This window comes from Nannospalax galili, unplaced genomic scaffold (genome assembly GCF_000622305.1).
Source record: "Nannospalax galili isolate Female #2095 unplaced genomic scaffold, S.galili_v1.0 scaffold103, whole genome shotgun sequence".
NCBI classification, from domain to species: domain Eukaryota; kingdom Metazoa; phylum Chordata; class Mammalia; order Rodentia; family Spalacidae; genus Nannospalax; species Nannospalax galili.
In genome coordinates this window covers 2,731,036-2,746,937 of record NW_008352136.1, presented here as the reverse complement: position 1 = coordinate 2,746,937, position 15,902 = coordinate 2,731,036, and the positions used below count along the sequence as shown (strand labels likewise).

General features: G+C 52.0%; 1 protein-coding gene across 1 annotated transcript in view; it reads right to left on the bottom strand.

The window, feature by feature from the left end:
• Myo18b (myosin XVIIIB) overlaps window positions 1-13,186 on the bottom strand; it is a 239,358-nt gene extending 226,172 nt beyond the window's left edge. The window contains exon 1 of the mRNA XM_008849005.2: window positions 13,088-13,186. The gene's annotated coding sequence lies outside the window, so the exon portion shown is untranslated. The remainder of the gene's footprint in view (window positions 1-13,087) is intronic.
• Between the last annotated feature and the right edge of the window lie 2,716 nt (window positions 13,187-15,902).

The following is a 15,902-nucleotide window of genomic DNA, read 5'->3' as shown; positions in this document are numbered from 1 at the left end:
CAGCCCCTAATAGCCTCAGATCTGCTTGCTATTCATAGGTTAGTGTGTTGGGTAGCGTTAGTTGTCAACTTGACACAGCTGGTTAGAGGGAGCCTCAAATGGGGAATTTCCTCCTTTGGATTGGCCTGTGGCCATGTCTGTGGGGTATTTTCTTGATTATTGAGTGATATGGGAGGGCTCAGCCCACTGTGGATGGTGCCATCCCTGGGCAGGTGGGCCTGTGTTGTATAAGAAAGACTGAGCACAGGGCTAGGGGAGCAAGCCAGTAAGCCACATTCCTCCATGGCCTGCGCTCCAAGTTCCTGCCCTGAGTTCCTGCCTTGACTTCCCTTAGATGGGCTATGAACTGTAAGCCAAACAAACCCCTTTGTTCCCCAAGCTGGTTTTGGTCAGTTTATCACAACAATAGAAAGCTAACCAGAGTAGTTAGCTTCGCTGACAGGGGCTACAAGAGGGATTCGGCCATCTCCTAGTTCTGACGTCCACTTCCTGCACTGGTGCATACCCACTGCCTCCTTGCTGTCCTGCATTTGGGCATTTCACTCCTGTCTGAGATGAGGGGTGTCCATCCCACGGACAGACCACTTGCCCTTTATCCACGTGTCATTTGAAGGGTGTCCAGGTTGACATCACAAGGGACCATGATAAAGAACGCTGCCTTGAGAAAACTTCCAAACCACTGTACAAAATGGCCACACTCAGTTCTTCCCCTTCCTGGGTCGGTGCATTGTTCCCAAGTGTCCCACTGAATGAAGCGTGCTCATCTTCCTGTGTAAAGTGTGAGGTGGCTGTGGATCCACAATGGCCTGGGTATGCTCCTGGGAGCTCAAGTGTGGGAGGCACCAACCTCCATGAGATAAAGGTGGTTGGTCCTTTTAAGAGGCAGAGTCTAGAGGGAGCAAGTTAGGTCTTGGGCATGCATCCTGGGAAGGAACTAAAGTGGTTCTCCTGGGAACCAGGTCAGTTTGCTGGAAGGTCATGACATAGGAGCAAGCTGGGTCCTCCCCACTCTCCCTGGCCTCCCATTCTGGTATGTGAGCTCTCCCTCCCCGACAGGCCCTGCCATCATGGTGTCAATGTCCTCTCTAAAGCCACAAAAACGCCAGCCTCAGGCTCTGGAACTTCCAGAACTGTGAGCCTAACAAACTTCAGGTCTCAATTACTAACCAGCCTCTGGTATTTTATTAAAGCTAGGGAACATGGATTGGTACTATACAACATGGCACAAGAGAAAGCTGTCCAAAATGGACAGAAAGCAAGGGGCTAGGGATGTGGCTCAGTGGTAGACCACTGGCCTGGCACATACGAGGCCCTGGGTTCAACCTCCAGCACAACCAAAGAAAAGGGCAGATCACGGAACTCTCGAGAAACCAAGAGGAAGAAACTGCACAAAGATCTTTGCAGGGGTGCCTCGGGGGAGGAACTAAGTTCCTTTCTCCCTCCTGCTGGGCTAGGCCCTCAGAACCCTAGCCCTTCTGACTCCTCCCAGTCTTCCGTGGGAGATGTTCCCACCCATCCCCCCACCATCAGAGTCATCATCTGTCAGAAGGGAACTTCCTACAGCCCAAGTGGCTGGACAGATCTACCTGAGGACACATGTCCTCCCAGTCTTCCGTGGGAGATGTTCCCACCCATCCCCCCACCATCAGAGTCATCATCTGTCAGAAGGGAACTTCCTACAGCCCAAGTGGCTGGACAGGTCTACCTGAGGACACATGTTGATCCATGAGGACACAGTTGGGTGCCACCGGCGAGGCAGAGCACTAGGGGACCCCAGCCTCTCCTGGCAATCTGTCATTAGCATGTTTCCCAACTCTGTACCCAGCAACACCCATGAGTAGGCTGAGCTCAGCCTCAGGACGACGTCTGCACCCCAGATACCGGGAGCTTCGAGCTACAGGGCTTGGGTGCAGAGAGCTGGCTACCCAGCAGTTGCCACTTCACCACCGGGCTCCCAACCGTCCAAGGAGAAGAGCTGACTTAGAGTCAAGAAGGGAAAATCGGACCCAATGAAGCCACATGCCAGAGGGTGGGAAACATCCACACTCAGCAGATACAGCAGCCAGGGCTTAGCTTATGGGAAACCAGCGCACAAACACCCATGGAGATGGCATGAGGCGCTCCCCCACTCCTCTACCCAGCCCACTGGGAGACATGGGAGACGCTCCGCTCCGAGTGACTCACAGGCTCTGAACTGAGGAGCTGAGCCATGGTTATGAATAGGCCTGACATGACATGGCTGTCTTGGCATCTGTCCCCTGCCCCAGCCCAGGCCTGGCCAAGGCTGTGTGCTGAGATCACCCTGAGCTCCAGGCAAGCTGGCTGTGAAAGGTCTGGCTGTCAGTGCTCCCCCAGGCCTCAGCAGGCAGGGGCCACTTTTGGACGAGCTCAGGGTAGGACCTGGCTTGCCTCATTCTGCCCCTCTCAGGCTCCAGGCCAGCCCCACTGACCCACGGCCAGGAACACATCCTACTGAAAGGCTCTGTCACACCTTAATTTAAGCTCTTGTTCTTACCCTCCCTTCCCTTCCAGGCCTGACCCACACCTGCTGTCAGCTGCCAGTTTAAGCTCCTGACCCAAGATTCCTGCACCCTGTCCAGCCTCCACCCCTCCTAGGGGCTGCTGAGAGGAGTCACAACCCCTAAAACCATGGGTGACCGAGAACATTTCCCATGTGTTCAGGCCGGACCCGAATGTCCCATCCCCCTGGGTCCTCTGAGCTTCTTGTTACCACATAGTATGCAGGCTCCACAAAGCAGCCAGACCTCTGCTGAGTTTAAATAAATACATACCCAGGTCTTGAAGGTGCCCAGAGGGCCCCACATGAGCACCTGCCAATCAGCTCCCTCCTACGTCTTAAAGACAGTCCTACTAATTCCTGGGTACAAACTTCTAGGCACATTTCCACCTCGGGGCATTTGCACATGCTGTTCCCTTTGCCTCAAATGCCCTTCCACTTGCAAACTCACGCCTTCGCCTCCCTAAGCTCAATAAAGTCACATTCTCAATGAAATCACAGCATAGCCCAAGTCCACTCTATCCCTGTGAAGGCCAGATTTCCCACTGGTTCCGGGTGGGAGGAGCTCTGAGCCTCAGTTTCCCTAGTGTAAAGGGAAAGGACCCACATCTGAAGCAGGTTCCTGATCCCTACAATTCAGGTCTCACGGTCAGTTGACTGGATGGCCACAGTTGGCCTGGAGACCCACCCTGGGCACTAGAGGCTCCTACAACAGTGATGGACAACTGAGTTTGTACATAGCACTGACACCTCCACAGTGAAACCACCCCCAATTCTTGCCAGACCTGGAATTTAATTACGTTAAGATCTGCATCACATAGTTAATCATGTTAGTGCCTCATGACTGGTATCACTTGCCCTCAGAGCTGACAGCTGCTCAGAGAGGGCCAGGTTCTTGCCTGAGGTCACCCAGCCAGAAGGCTGAAGACAGATCTTCCCCAGGCGTGTCTAACTTGGTCCCCATCACAGTCCACACCAGCGATGGGGAGGCCAGCCTGGGACTGCCAGGTCAAGGCTCAGAGGTGCTTCTGAGTTACGGAATACCAAGAAGTTGGCTAATGTGGGTCCATTGAGGGGCACTGCGGGGGGGGGGGCTGGCAGTGGGGAAGGGCTCTAGAATGTACTCAGCGTGTCGGGTGCTAGTCATAGGGCTAGAAATGCTGGGTTTTGGGGGTCAGAGAGGTTAGCCATTTGCACAGAGCCACACAGCAGTCACATCCCCAGTCAGTCTACCTAACTAAACTCTGCCCTTCCTGCCTTGAAGGGGGATAGCACAGCACAGAACTTTGATAACAGCATTGAGCCATCACATGTACCTTCCAGCCCCTGCTTGGGTGTTTTAGGGGAGTGACTCCAGCTGGTTCTGGTCTGGATGGGCCACTGGCCACCACAGCCCAGTGGCTTCCCCACATGGCTCACCTCTGCCTAGCACACAGCAGTTTCTCCATGCCAGCCATGCTGGTCCTGCTCGTTACCATCACTGCCTTCTCCGAGGGGAGCAACGACACCATCCTTCAGGACCATCCAGCAGCCTCCTGCCTTCTCCACATCACCCCCACCCGCTTCACAAACAGGCGGCCAGGGTCCCACTGGGCCCTTGGTCTTTCTGAACTGTATTCAGGCCTGTTGTCTCTCACTAAAGGCAGAGGCCTCAGCCCTTTGAGCTCTTCCACCAAGCAAAGCAGCTCAGAGGAGACTGAACAGCCTGACACCTGGGCTCATACACAGTCCCAGCACGCAGGGAAAAGGGGACTCTGTGAGGAAGAAGAGTCCCTGTCCGCTTCAGGCAGTTTGGGATGGGCTGTCTGCTCTTCTCTCCCTCTCTCTGGGCTGCAGGTGTTGCCTGTATGATGCACCCTCACTTTCCACAGTGCGTGGGGCGGGGGGCGCTCAGCCAGCTGAAGTCCCCCAGTGCCACCTCTCTCCTTGCAGAATGAACCTAAATCCCTACCTCTCCTTCCAAAGAAGCCATCCTCAGGCCAGTCACTCCCTGTTCCCTTCCTGAAAATGTCTCTCTTGTGAACAAAAGTTCCCAGAAAATACCTTCATCATCAAACTGAAGCTTCTGCAAAGGCTGATCAGCTGATTAGAACTTCAATGGTTCTGAAAAGTTAGGAATGTTGAAGGACCAGAGCCTAATACAATTTATCTTGGACCATCTTTAGCCCCCTACATAGACATTCTTTGCCCACCTCGATTTCTCATCTAACATCCTATGACTAGCACATAAAAACCTTCGGGATGTATTAACAAATCCCTAGCATCTACCATCACCAGCTGAGCGTCATCAGACAGCATCTGTGGCCTATCGGTGAGGCCTCTCCTTAGCTGTACCTGCCTATTCAATGTTCCCACCAGTGTATTTGAAAAGTGTCTTGATTTATAACTTTTCTTTGTTCTGTTACTATAAAAACCTCACAAAACTGCTTCCACATTAGAACAGTGTGGGGGTCAAAGAGCCAGATCATAATGAGAAAGAACAAAGCCTCTGACAACGGGAGGAAGAGCCGGCCATATGCACAGCAGGGATTCAGGCCGCACCAAAGGCTGCACACACCATCTTAGGCCTCCTACAAGAGAAAGTGGGACTGTGGGTGATGAGTCCTGTGTGGTTGTACCCTGAGATCCTAGCAGTTGGGAGGCTAAGGCAGGAGGATCTGGAGTTCAAGGTCAGTATGGCTTACATAGTGAGACCCTGCCTCAAAAACACAGAAAAAGACAGTGAGGGAGAGGGGAGAAGGTTGATTGGAGAGAAGCACTGAAGAGGGATGGGGATGAAGAAGAGTGCAGTTGAGAAGAGATGGAGAAGAGAGAGGAGAGGGAAGGTCACAAGGAGGAGGATCACAGGGAGAGGATCACAGAGAAGGAGGTCACAGGGGAGAGGATCACAGAGAAGGATCGCAGAGAGGGATCACAGAGAAGGATCACAGAGAGGGAGGGTCACAGGGAGGAGGATCACAGAGAGGGATCACAGAGAAGGATCACAGAGAGGAAGGGTCACAGGGAAGAGGATCACAGGGAGGAGGATCACAGGAGGATCACAGAGAAGGATCACAGAGAGGGAGGGTCACAGGGAGGAGGATCACAGGGAGGAGGATCACAGAGAGGGATCACAGAGAGGGAGGATCACAGGGAGAGGATCACAGAGAGGGAGGGTCACAGGGGAGAGGATCACAGAGAGGGATCACAGAGAGGGAAGGTAACAGGGAGGAGGATCACAGGGAGAGGATCACAGAGAGGGATCACAGGGAGAGGATCACAGAGAGGGAGGGTCACAGGGAGAGGATCACAGAGAGGGAGGATCACAAGGAGGAGGATCACAGTGAGGGATCACAGAAAAGGATCACAGAGAGGGAGGGTCACAGAGAGGGAGGGTCACAGGGAGGAGGATCACAGGGAGGAGGATCACAGGGGAGAGGATCACAGAGAAGGATCACAGAGAGGGATCACAGAGAGGAAGGATCATAGGGAGAGGATCACAGAGAGGGAGGGTCACAGGGAGAGGATCACAGAGAGGGAGGGTCACAGGGAGGAGGATCACAGAGAGGGAGGATCACAAGGAGGAGGATCACAGTGAGGGATCACAGAAAAGGATCACAGAGAGGGAAAATAAACCCTTTCCTCCCCAAGTTGGAGGAGGATCACAGGGAGGAGGATCACAGGGGAGAGGATCACAGAGAAGGATCACAGAGAGGGATCACAGAGAAGAAGGATCACAGGGAGAGGATCACAGAGAGGAAGGATCATAGGGAGAGGATCACAGAGAGGGAGGGTCACGGGGAGAGGATCACAGAGAGGGAGGGTCACAGGGAGGAGGATCACAGGGAGAGGATCACAGAGAGGGAGGGTCACAGGGAGAGGATCACAGAGAAGGATCACAGAGAGGGATCACAGAGAAGAAGGATCACAGGGAGAGGATCACAGAGAGGAAGGATCATAGGGAGAGGATCACAGAGAGGGAGGGTCACAGGGAGAGGATCACAGAGAGGGAGGATCACAGGGAGGAGGATCACAGAGAAGGATCACAGAGAGGGAGGGTCACAGAGAGAGGATCACAGAGAGGGAGGATCACAGGGAGGAGGATCACAGAGAAGGATCACAGAGAGGGATCACAGAGAAGAAGGATCACAGGGAGAGGATCACAGAGAGGGAGGGTCACAGGGAGGAGGATCACAGGGAGGAGGATCACAGGGGAGAGGATCACAGAGAAGGATCACAGGGAGAGGATCACAAAGAGGGAGGATCACAGGGAGAGGATCACAGAGAGGGAGGGTCACAGGGAGAAGATCACAGACAAGGATCACAGAGAGGGAGGGTCACAGGGAGAGGATCACAGAGAGGAAGGATCACAGGGAGAGGATCACAGAGAGGGAGGATCACAGGAAAGGATCACAGACAGGGAGGGTCACAGGGAGGAGGATCACAGGAGGATCACATGGAGGAGGATCACAGAGAAGGATCACAGAGAGGGAAGGTCACAGGGAGGCGGATCACAGAGAAGGATCACAGAGAGGGAAGGTCACAGAGAGGGAGGGTCACAGGGAGGAGGATCACAGGGAGGAGGATCACAGGGGAGAGGATCACAGAGAAGGATCACAGGGAGAGGATCACAAAGAGGGAGGATCACAGGGAGAGGATCACAGAGAGGGAGGGTCACAGGGAGAAGATCACAGACAAGGATCACAGAGAGGGAGGGTCACAGGGAGAGGATCACAGAGAGGAAGGATCACAGGGAAAGGATCACAGACAGGGAGGGTCACAGGGAGGAGGATCACAGGGAGGAGGATCACAGGGGAGAGGATCACAGAGAAGGATCACAGGGAGAGGATCACAAAGAGGGAGGATCACAGGGAGAGGATCACAGGGAGAGGATCACAGAGAGGGAGGGTCACAGGGAGAAGATCACAGACAAGGATCACAGAGAGGGAGGGTCACAGGGAGAGGATCACAGAGAGGAAGGATCACAGGGAAAGGATGACAGACAGGGAGGGTCACAGGGAGGAGGATCACAGGGAGGAGGATCACAGAGAAGGATCACAGAGAGGGAAGGTCACAGGGAGGAGGATCACAGAGAAGGATCACAGAGAGGGAAGGTCACAGGGAGGAGGATCACAGAGAAGGATCACAGAGAGGGAAGGTCACAGGGAGGAGGATCACAGAGAAGGATCACAGAGAGGGAAGGTCACAGGGAGGAGGATCACAGAGAAGGATCACAGAGAGGGAAGGTCACAGGGAGGAGGATCACAGAGAAGGATCACAGAGAGGGAAGGTCACAGGGAGGAGGATCACAGAGAAGGATCACAGAGAGGGAAGGTCACAGGGAGGAGGATCACAGAGAAGGATCACAGAGAGGGAAGGTCACAGGGAGGAGGATCACAGAGAAGGATCACAGAGAGGGAAGGTCACAGGGAGGAGGATCACAGAGAAGGATCACAGAGAGGGAAGGTCACAGGGAGGAGGATCACAGAGAAGGATCACAGAGAGGGAAGGTCACAGGGAGGAGGATCACAGAGAAGGATCACAGAGAGGGAAGGTCACAGGGAGGAGGATCACAGAGAAGGATCACAGAGAGGGAAGGTCACAGGGAGGAGGATCACAGAGAAGGATCACAGACAGGGAGGGTCACAGGGGAGAGGATCACAGGGAGGAGAATCATAGAGCATCACAGAAAGGGAAGGTCACAGGGGAGAGGATCAGAGAGACAACTCATAGACAGGGAGGGTCACAGGGTAGGTGGGGAATAAGGGAGGGGGTCACAGGGGAGGAGGCTGACAGGGGAGGGTCACAGAGGAGGGAGTGACAGAAGAAGGGGATGATAGGAGGGGGTGTCATGGGGAGGGGCTCAGAGGGTGGGATCTCAGGAGAGGGCATCCCGTCCATCCATCACAGGGGAGGAAGTCAACTGGGGAGGAGGGTGAGAGGGAAGGGGTCATAGGGGAGAGTGTCCTACTGGCTAACAGGGTCATAAGAGAGGGAAGGTCATAGAGGAGGAAGGGTCTCAGATAAGGGGAGTTTGTAGGGAGTTATAGGGGAGGGATTGTCAGGGGGAAGGAGCCCACCAAAACCTCTAACCCCAGCAAATAGCTCCAGAGTCCCAGCATGCTTTGGGAGCCATTTCCTGGGCAGAGAGTCCCTGCACTCCCTCTTGGTCTTTTCCATTAAGAGGCATTCACCAAGCAAGACACTGGAGAGCTACCCAGTGGCTCCTTCACTGGAAAGAGAACTCTAGACGTCCTCAAGGGCTCCAGGTCTCTTCTCCTGTCCTGCCCTGTCCAGGAAGGGGCAGCGGCTCTGAGGGCTCCGGGTCAGAGCCCAACCATGGCCTTGTTTCCCAGCATCCCAGGGTCCAGCACTTGTTCTTTCTCTTCAGACAAATGCCTGGTCAGGGTGACCACATGCTGACCCCAGTTCTTATGGAAAAAGCACCTTTCCATGTGACACCAGGTGTCCCCAAGATCTTCACCTGGAACCTCCCATCATTCTTCAGGTAGGATTTTGAGAATGTTGTAGCTGTGCCCTAAGCAGCAGGAGTGAATATTTCTCTCCACTTGAGGTGAACCAGGGCCCAAACTGTGAGCTTCCTGCCCCCTGGGGGTTTGATATCAATCGTCTCAATGGCCTTACCTTCATCTGAGCCCCAGGCTGCCTTGGGTCTACAGTGGCTATCTGTCAGATGGGGGCACTGGTCTTCTATCCACCATGGAGTGTCTTGAGTACTAGACACTCCTGCCAGTGGGCAGTTACTGAGGCTGTTAATGTCCATTTGTGTCAGCCATATTGCATAAGTTCAAGTAAAACCCCCTATACATCAGCAGTAAAGCCAACAGCTCCCCCATCCCTAAATTATGTAGTGTGCCTCAGTGGGCCACAATGCCCCTTATCAGCCACCTTGGTCCTGATGAGATGTTGGACCTTGCACCTGGGTCTGGTGACCTACTGAGTGTGGCCAGTAAAGTTTCTCTTAGCTGGAGCCTCCCTGGAGAACAATGAGAAAGATCCTGAACTACACCTGGATTCAACAGGACATTGTGCTGAGATTGACTAGCAATGTCTGCCCTGGGTGTAGGAAGGGTTAAAGGGAGGCACCTGAGTCTGATAACCTCCCGAGGGAAGGTCAAGAAAGTTCTTTTCTTAGCTTGGCAGTTGCCTGGGGCACTATGAGAAAGATCCTGAGCTGTGAATTCAACAGGACTGTGTGCTGGGCTTGACTAGTATTGTATGTCATGGGTGCAGGAATGACTAAAGGAGAGGCCTGAGTCTAGCATTTGCCATTTCAAACCTGGTGTTTCCCCCACTGCAATGACACATGAATTTGGTCAGACTTTAGCTGGAAGGCCCCCTGATTTTGTTTAGAGTTTGAGTGTTCCAATGTAGATCCAAGGTTGTTTCCTAGAACTAGCTACTTAATACTTGTGGCTAGCTAAGTTTAAATTAATTAAAATTAAATGAAATGAAAATTTTTAGCTTTTCAGTTATGGGAACTACATTTCAAGAACTCATTAGCCCTGTGCAGTTAGTGGCTGCCCTCTTGGGTGGAACTGGTGTAGATGTTCATGACATCACAGAAAGTTCTGTTGAGAAAGATCCTGAGCTATATCTAGAGTCAACTGAAGAGAGTGCTGGGATTGACTAGCCACGTCTGCAATGGGTGCAGGAAGGGTTCTTATGCTGCTCCTCTGAGTCTCACCAAGTAGTGCCTGTCTATGGACATTGGCAATGCCTGGGGACAGTTGTGGGTGTCACCCTGGAGAGGAGGTGCCATGTGTGCCTTGTGGGCTGAGGCCAGAAATGCCTATAAACACCCAGAGTGCCAATAAACACTCTACAGCAACCCACAGCACCTGTGACAGTCATCCAGTCCCAAATTCAATAGTGTCAAGGTGGGCACCCATTGAGAGCCTGCGTTGAAGAATGAGGCATGATGGGAAAATGGGGGCAGAATCATCTTTGCTTAGAACAGCTAATAGATGACATAGGAAGAAATGAGAAAGTGGGTCACCCACTGCTGACGGGAAGGCCAGAGGAACTGCCAGTACCCTAACCTCTGTGGTGCTGTTTCCCACTCTGTAGGACTGTGTCCCTGTCACCCCACCAACAGCCAGTGGATCAAAGATGGCAATGACCTTGAATAGCTTTTGGTGTCTACCTGACACTGTGAAATGTCTTGGGATTGGATATCTTAACCCAAATCAGTCACGGGATCAGTGGGGTGTCCCACAGAAAAGTATATGTCTCCCCTTCCTTTCATGTGTGTGATCTTAGGTCCCTGAAGCCCCCGATCCCACGTTCTGAACTGTGAACTAGGCTCACCCCTCTCACCAAGTCCCGAGGAATATGGAGGGTGACTGAGGCATCTGATCCCACAAGGTGACGTGTGTCTCTGCACACCACAGCTCTCCCAGCTGCCCTCTGTGAAACCAAAGCCCTAACCCCGACTGGTTCCCCCAAAACAGCTGAAAATGTGCTTGGGTTTGGTGAGTAAGAGGAACCCTGAGCCTAACCATGTCTGCCACCCAGCTGGCTGTGCACTGGGTAAATGTGTGTGGTCAGTTCCTGAGACCCTTGCCTCTGCTGTCAGAAGCCACAGATTTTTGGTGTTTAAAGGGAAAAGCAGGACAGAAGAGAAGTTGTAGCGCTGGGAGGGCAGGATGCAGAAGAAGCTGACCGTGCCTCTGCAGCCTTCAGAGTATGTGGAGCCACTGTGTGTGTGTGTGTGTGTGTGTGTGTGTGTGTGTGTGGTCAATGTCTGTGGTGGACAGATCTGGCTGGTGGCTGTTAGTCCTGAAAGAGAGACTGGGAGCACAGCCCACCCTCAGGTATTGGAAGATAAACCAAAGTCCCCATGGGAGGGTCATGGCCAAGGTCACAGGGTCATCACACCAGGCACAGTGGCTCAAGGTGACCAGGTCCAAGTGAAAGAGGAAACAAATGCTCAGCATTGTGGACATTTGGCTTCCTACCTCCCACGCCTGTCCTCCCTCCTCCCACGCCTGTCCTCCCGCCTCCCATGCCTGTCCTCCCGCCTCCCACGCCTGTCTTCCCGCCTCCCACGCCTGTCCTCCCACCTCCCACTCCTGTCCTCCCTCCTTCCACACCTGCCCTCCCTCCTTCCACTCCTGTCCACCCTCCTCCCACTATTTCTCTCTCCCTCTTCCCCGCTCTTCTCTTCCTCTTTCTCTTCCTTTCTCTAGTCCTCCTCTCCTCCCCCTCCCCCTCCCCCTTCCCCCTCTTTCCCGTCCTCCTCCCGCTCCTCTTTCTCCTCTAGCTTCTGCTCTCTGGAACTTGCTTAGTTCCTCATCTGACACAGCCCTCTCCAGGACACACTGCCATCCCCCTCCCCCCGCCCAGACACCGGAGAAGACAGCTTAGATCAGTAGTACCCTCTGGTCCTCCAAGAATCCAAGTGGCTCCCACAGCCTCAGGAGCAAGTGTCCTAATGGGGCAGGTGTCTTTGGGAAAGAATACATAAAGTAAGAACCAAGAGCTCCAGGCCCTGTGCAGGGAGCTGAGGCCAGGCTGGCTCTGGGACCCTCCTAGGAGGGCCCTGAGCTCCCCTCACTATCCCAGGGGACAGTGGCAGGGAAGCAGTCACTGGAGACTTGCAGCTTTGAGGCCTCTGAAACTACCATGAAGTTTCCACCATCCCTGGGGCTGCTGGGACCTGTGGATCTTCTCCATTCACAGAGGAACTGGGCATTCGTGTGTCCTGCAAACATCTCTCCTCAAGAAAGTGACACAAGACACCAAATCCTCCAGTCTTGGGCCACCAGCCCCTCCCTCACTGCACACACAAGCTTCATTTGAAACCAAAACCCAGGAAAGCTCAGAACCAGGCTGAACACCGAAAGGGGGAGCTGTGTTCTGAGCAACCACGGAAAACCAGCAAAGTCTAGTCACTGCAACTGAAAAAAATATGTAGACATAACAATTATATATACATGTATATACAGTTTTTATTAATGGTAATATTAATTGATGATTAATAATTGTATTAAAATTATATACATGTATATATACAGTATTATAGCCACATCTACAGAAAACTGGCATCAGCCAGTTCAGATTCTGCAATAGAGGCTAACTGGGAATTCAACATATTTTTTTTTCAATGATAGACATTGGGCCGGCAAGATGGCTCATCAGACAAAGGTGATTGCTACCAAGCCTGCTGACCTGAGTTCAATCTCCAGGACCCACACAGTGGAAGTATAGAATGAGCTCACACAAGCTGCCACTGACCCACACAACGCATGCTGTTGAATGCCTGCCTATTCACAAATAATAAAAGGAAAAATATTTCTTTTTTAATGATTGACGAACAAGTCCTAACAAAATAAGCTTAAAGTGTGTCCCCTTGGCCTGGCATAGGCTTCTAAAATCTTTCCGCCAAGTTGTCTTGATTTAGTAGTGAGCCACACAGTCCACAGAGACAGAAAAGGCCTCAGATGTGAACAGCACCAGGAAGGCCAAAAATAGACCCACCACCCAAGGCCTCACATGGCAGCTTCCAGACACTGAACAGTGCTACCTGCTCACAGGTGCCTGGCACGGAACCCAGCTTGACAGTACCTGGTGGCCCCTGGTCTTGGAAATGCTCCTGTCCAGAAGGTCTTCCCAGGCGGTGGTAAAGGAACCCCAGCAAGCATGGAGGGCAGGGCAGGTGGCAAGGAGCAGTGTCAGCCCTCCGCACCCTCTCAGGCACCCCTCCCCTCGGCTCCTCCCCCAGTGTGACAGCAGCAGCTGAGTCCCAGTCATTTCCAAAATTAGCCCGTGAGCTCCAGGTCTGGCCAGGAGACGGCAGCCGGGGTGGTGGCCGCTGAACAGGCTGCGGACAGCATGGACATATTTGGTGACCAGGAGCAGAAGAAGGGACAGCTCCGACAAGCACATTCTTAGCCATCATCTCTGTCCCAGGGCAGGTCACACACACAGGCTGAAGCTTCTGTCATTCCACAGAGCAGAGGCTGCAGGAGTCAGCCAGAAAGAGGGCAGCTCTCACTCCACAGTTGGTGGACTTTACCTCGGGCCCAGGCTGGCGGCTCTTCGTAAACATGAAGCAGTCAACAAACTAAGGCTCAGGTAGTGCGTCTCCCACAGTGGGCATCCAGCTGAGGGCTTACTCAACTCATTTAGTATTTCCAACAGCCCCAGGAGGAAGAATTTTCTCACACTGACATTTTACAGATGAAGAAACTGAGGCACAAAAGTTAACCAACTTGGGACTGGCAAGAAGATTCAGTGAGTAAAAGTGCTTGCTGCAAACCATGTGACAGGAGTTCATTCTCCAGAACCCACATGGTGGAAGGAGAGAACTGACTCCTTCAGATTGTCCTCTGACCTCCACCCGTAGACCCTGATGTATGCCCCCACACACAAATAGATTAACAAATGTAATAAAAATGTTAACCTAACCAACTTGCCCAAGGAAAGGGAAAGCCAGAACTGGAATCCAGACAGTACCAAGTCTAGAAGGTGCCATCTCAGTCACCATGCTAACTCAGTCGCTGCCAAACATGCTTGTCCCTAGGCTGCAATGGAGCTCAGTGCAGAGCAAGTGCTTAGCCTGTATAAGGCCCTGACTTTCATCTCCAGCACTTAAAACATGTGCTCCTCCCATGGTGTGCCAGGAGACCAACTGGTATGTCAGCGAGGAAGCACAGTGGGCGGTGGGCGGGGTAGCACAGCTAGCCAGAGATCCAGTAAGAATTCCAATCCAGGCCACTGATTCTAAGACTCAAGAGTTCAAATTCAACAGGTACTTCTGTGAATATTTCCACCATCACAACACGCTCTTGAAAGTAATGTGTGTATATGCATGTGCACATGTGAGTATATATGTGTGTACATGTGTATCTGTGTGCATGTGTATGTGTATATGTGTGCATGTGTGTTTATGCCTACATGTGCACATGTGTGTGAGTCTGTATATTTTCATGCGTGTATATGTGTGCACATTTATGTATGTGTGTTATGTGTGTTAGTACATATGTGTGTGCATATTTGTGTTTATATGCACACGTGTGTATGCATGTGCATATGCATACATGTATGTGTCTATGTGTGTGAGTGTGTGCATGTTTCTATATATGTATATGCCTGAGCTTGTGTCTCTTCATATGTATGTGCAAGTGTCTGTATTTGTGATGTGCATGTATGTTCATGTGTGTATGTATGTTACATGCATGCATACATGTGTGCATGAGTATGTGCCTCTGTGTGGGCATGTTTGTGTGTGCATGTGTATGTGTTTATCTGCATGTGTGTAATGTGTATGCATATATGTGTGGGTATATATATATATATATGAGTATGTGTGTATATGTGTGTATGTATATGCATGTGTATGTGTTTATCTGCATGTGTTTGTGCCCCGGCCCATGGGGTCAGCAACGTGGGGTACCTGGAATGGGGAGTGGGGATTTGGATGGGGCAAGAGACAAGAGGAATGGAGACAAGACAGGATTCTCATCAAGTCTCGTTTATTGCAGCTCAAGCATGAGGTTAAATAGAGAATGAAAACAAAGGAGCAAAGAGTGAATAATCATATCAGCCAGAACACAGGGGCCCAGATGGACCCTAAGGGAGGAATCTGAAAGGAGAACAAGGCTGCGGGCCAAGGCCACGGGCTCTGTCCTGTGCCCGCAGGAGAATGGTGGGCAGAATGGAAAGTCACCAACTCAGGTCTGTCAGCAGTTTTAAGAAATGGCTGAGTCTCAGGCTCCCAACAGGTCCCCCTTTTTTACTTTATAGAGTTTAGGGATCGAAGGTTGCTAGACCCTTAGGGAACTGCACCTGTCTTAGGTTGGAGTATCCTTCCCCAAGGGCTTACCCGTCATTGGATAAGGTAGTAGCATTAGACTACCCTCCTGTCTTAGGTTGCCATCAAGGGGGGATTCTCATGTACCCATCATTGACTGTCCAGTTCATCTCTCAAGGGGGATGGCTAGTAGCGCCATCATAGCAACACCTCCCTTCGCATTCTTGATCCAAAATATCAAGGCGATGATAATGGACCTGAATTGGTTTTGCCTGAAATGCCTCCAACTGCTGTTTAATAAAGACCGTAAGCCTTTTTACTAACAGTGGCCCTAGTGTAAGAAGGAGCAGGAAGAAGAGGAGGGATGGAATCACGGAGGGGATCCAAGAAAGGAAGGGGGAATCCAACCATCTAGAAGGATTTTGATAAAAATGATGCAATTTGTAACTGATGGTCTGCAGGGTCTGTATATTTTGTTCTACTAATCCCGATTCATTGACGTAGAAACAGCACTCCTCCTGTAAGAAAAGGCAAGTTCCCCCTTTTTCAGCAGTGATAAGATCAAGGGCCCTACGATTTTGAAGGGCAACTTGTGCCAGGGAAGTCAGCTGGCGTTGCAAGGATGCA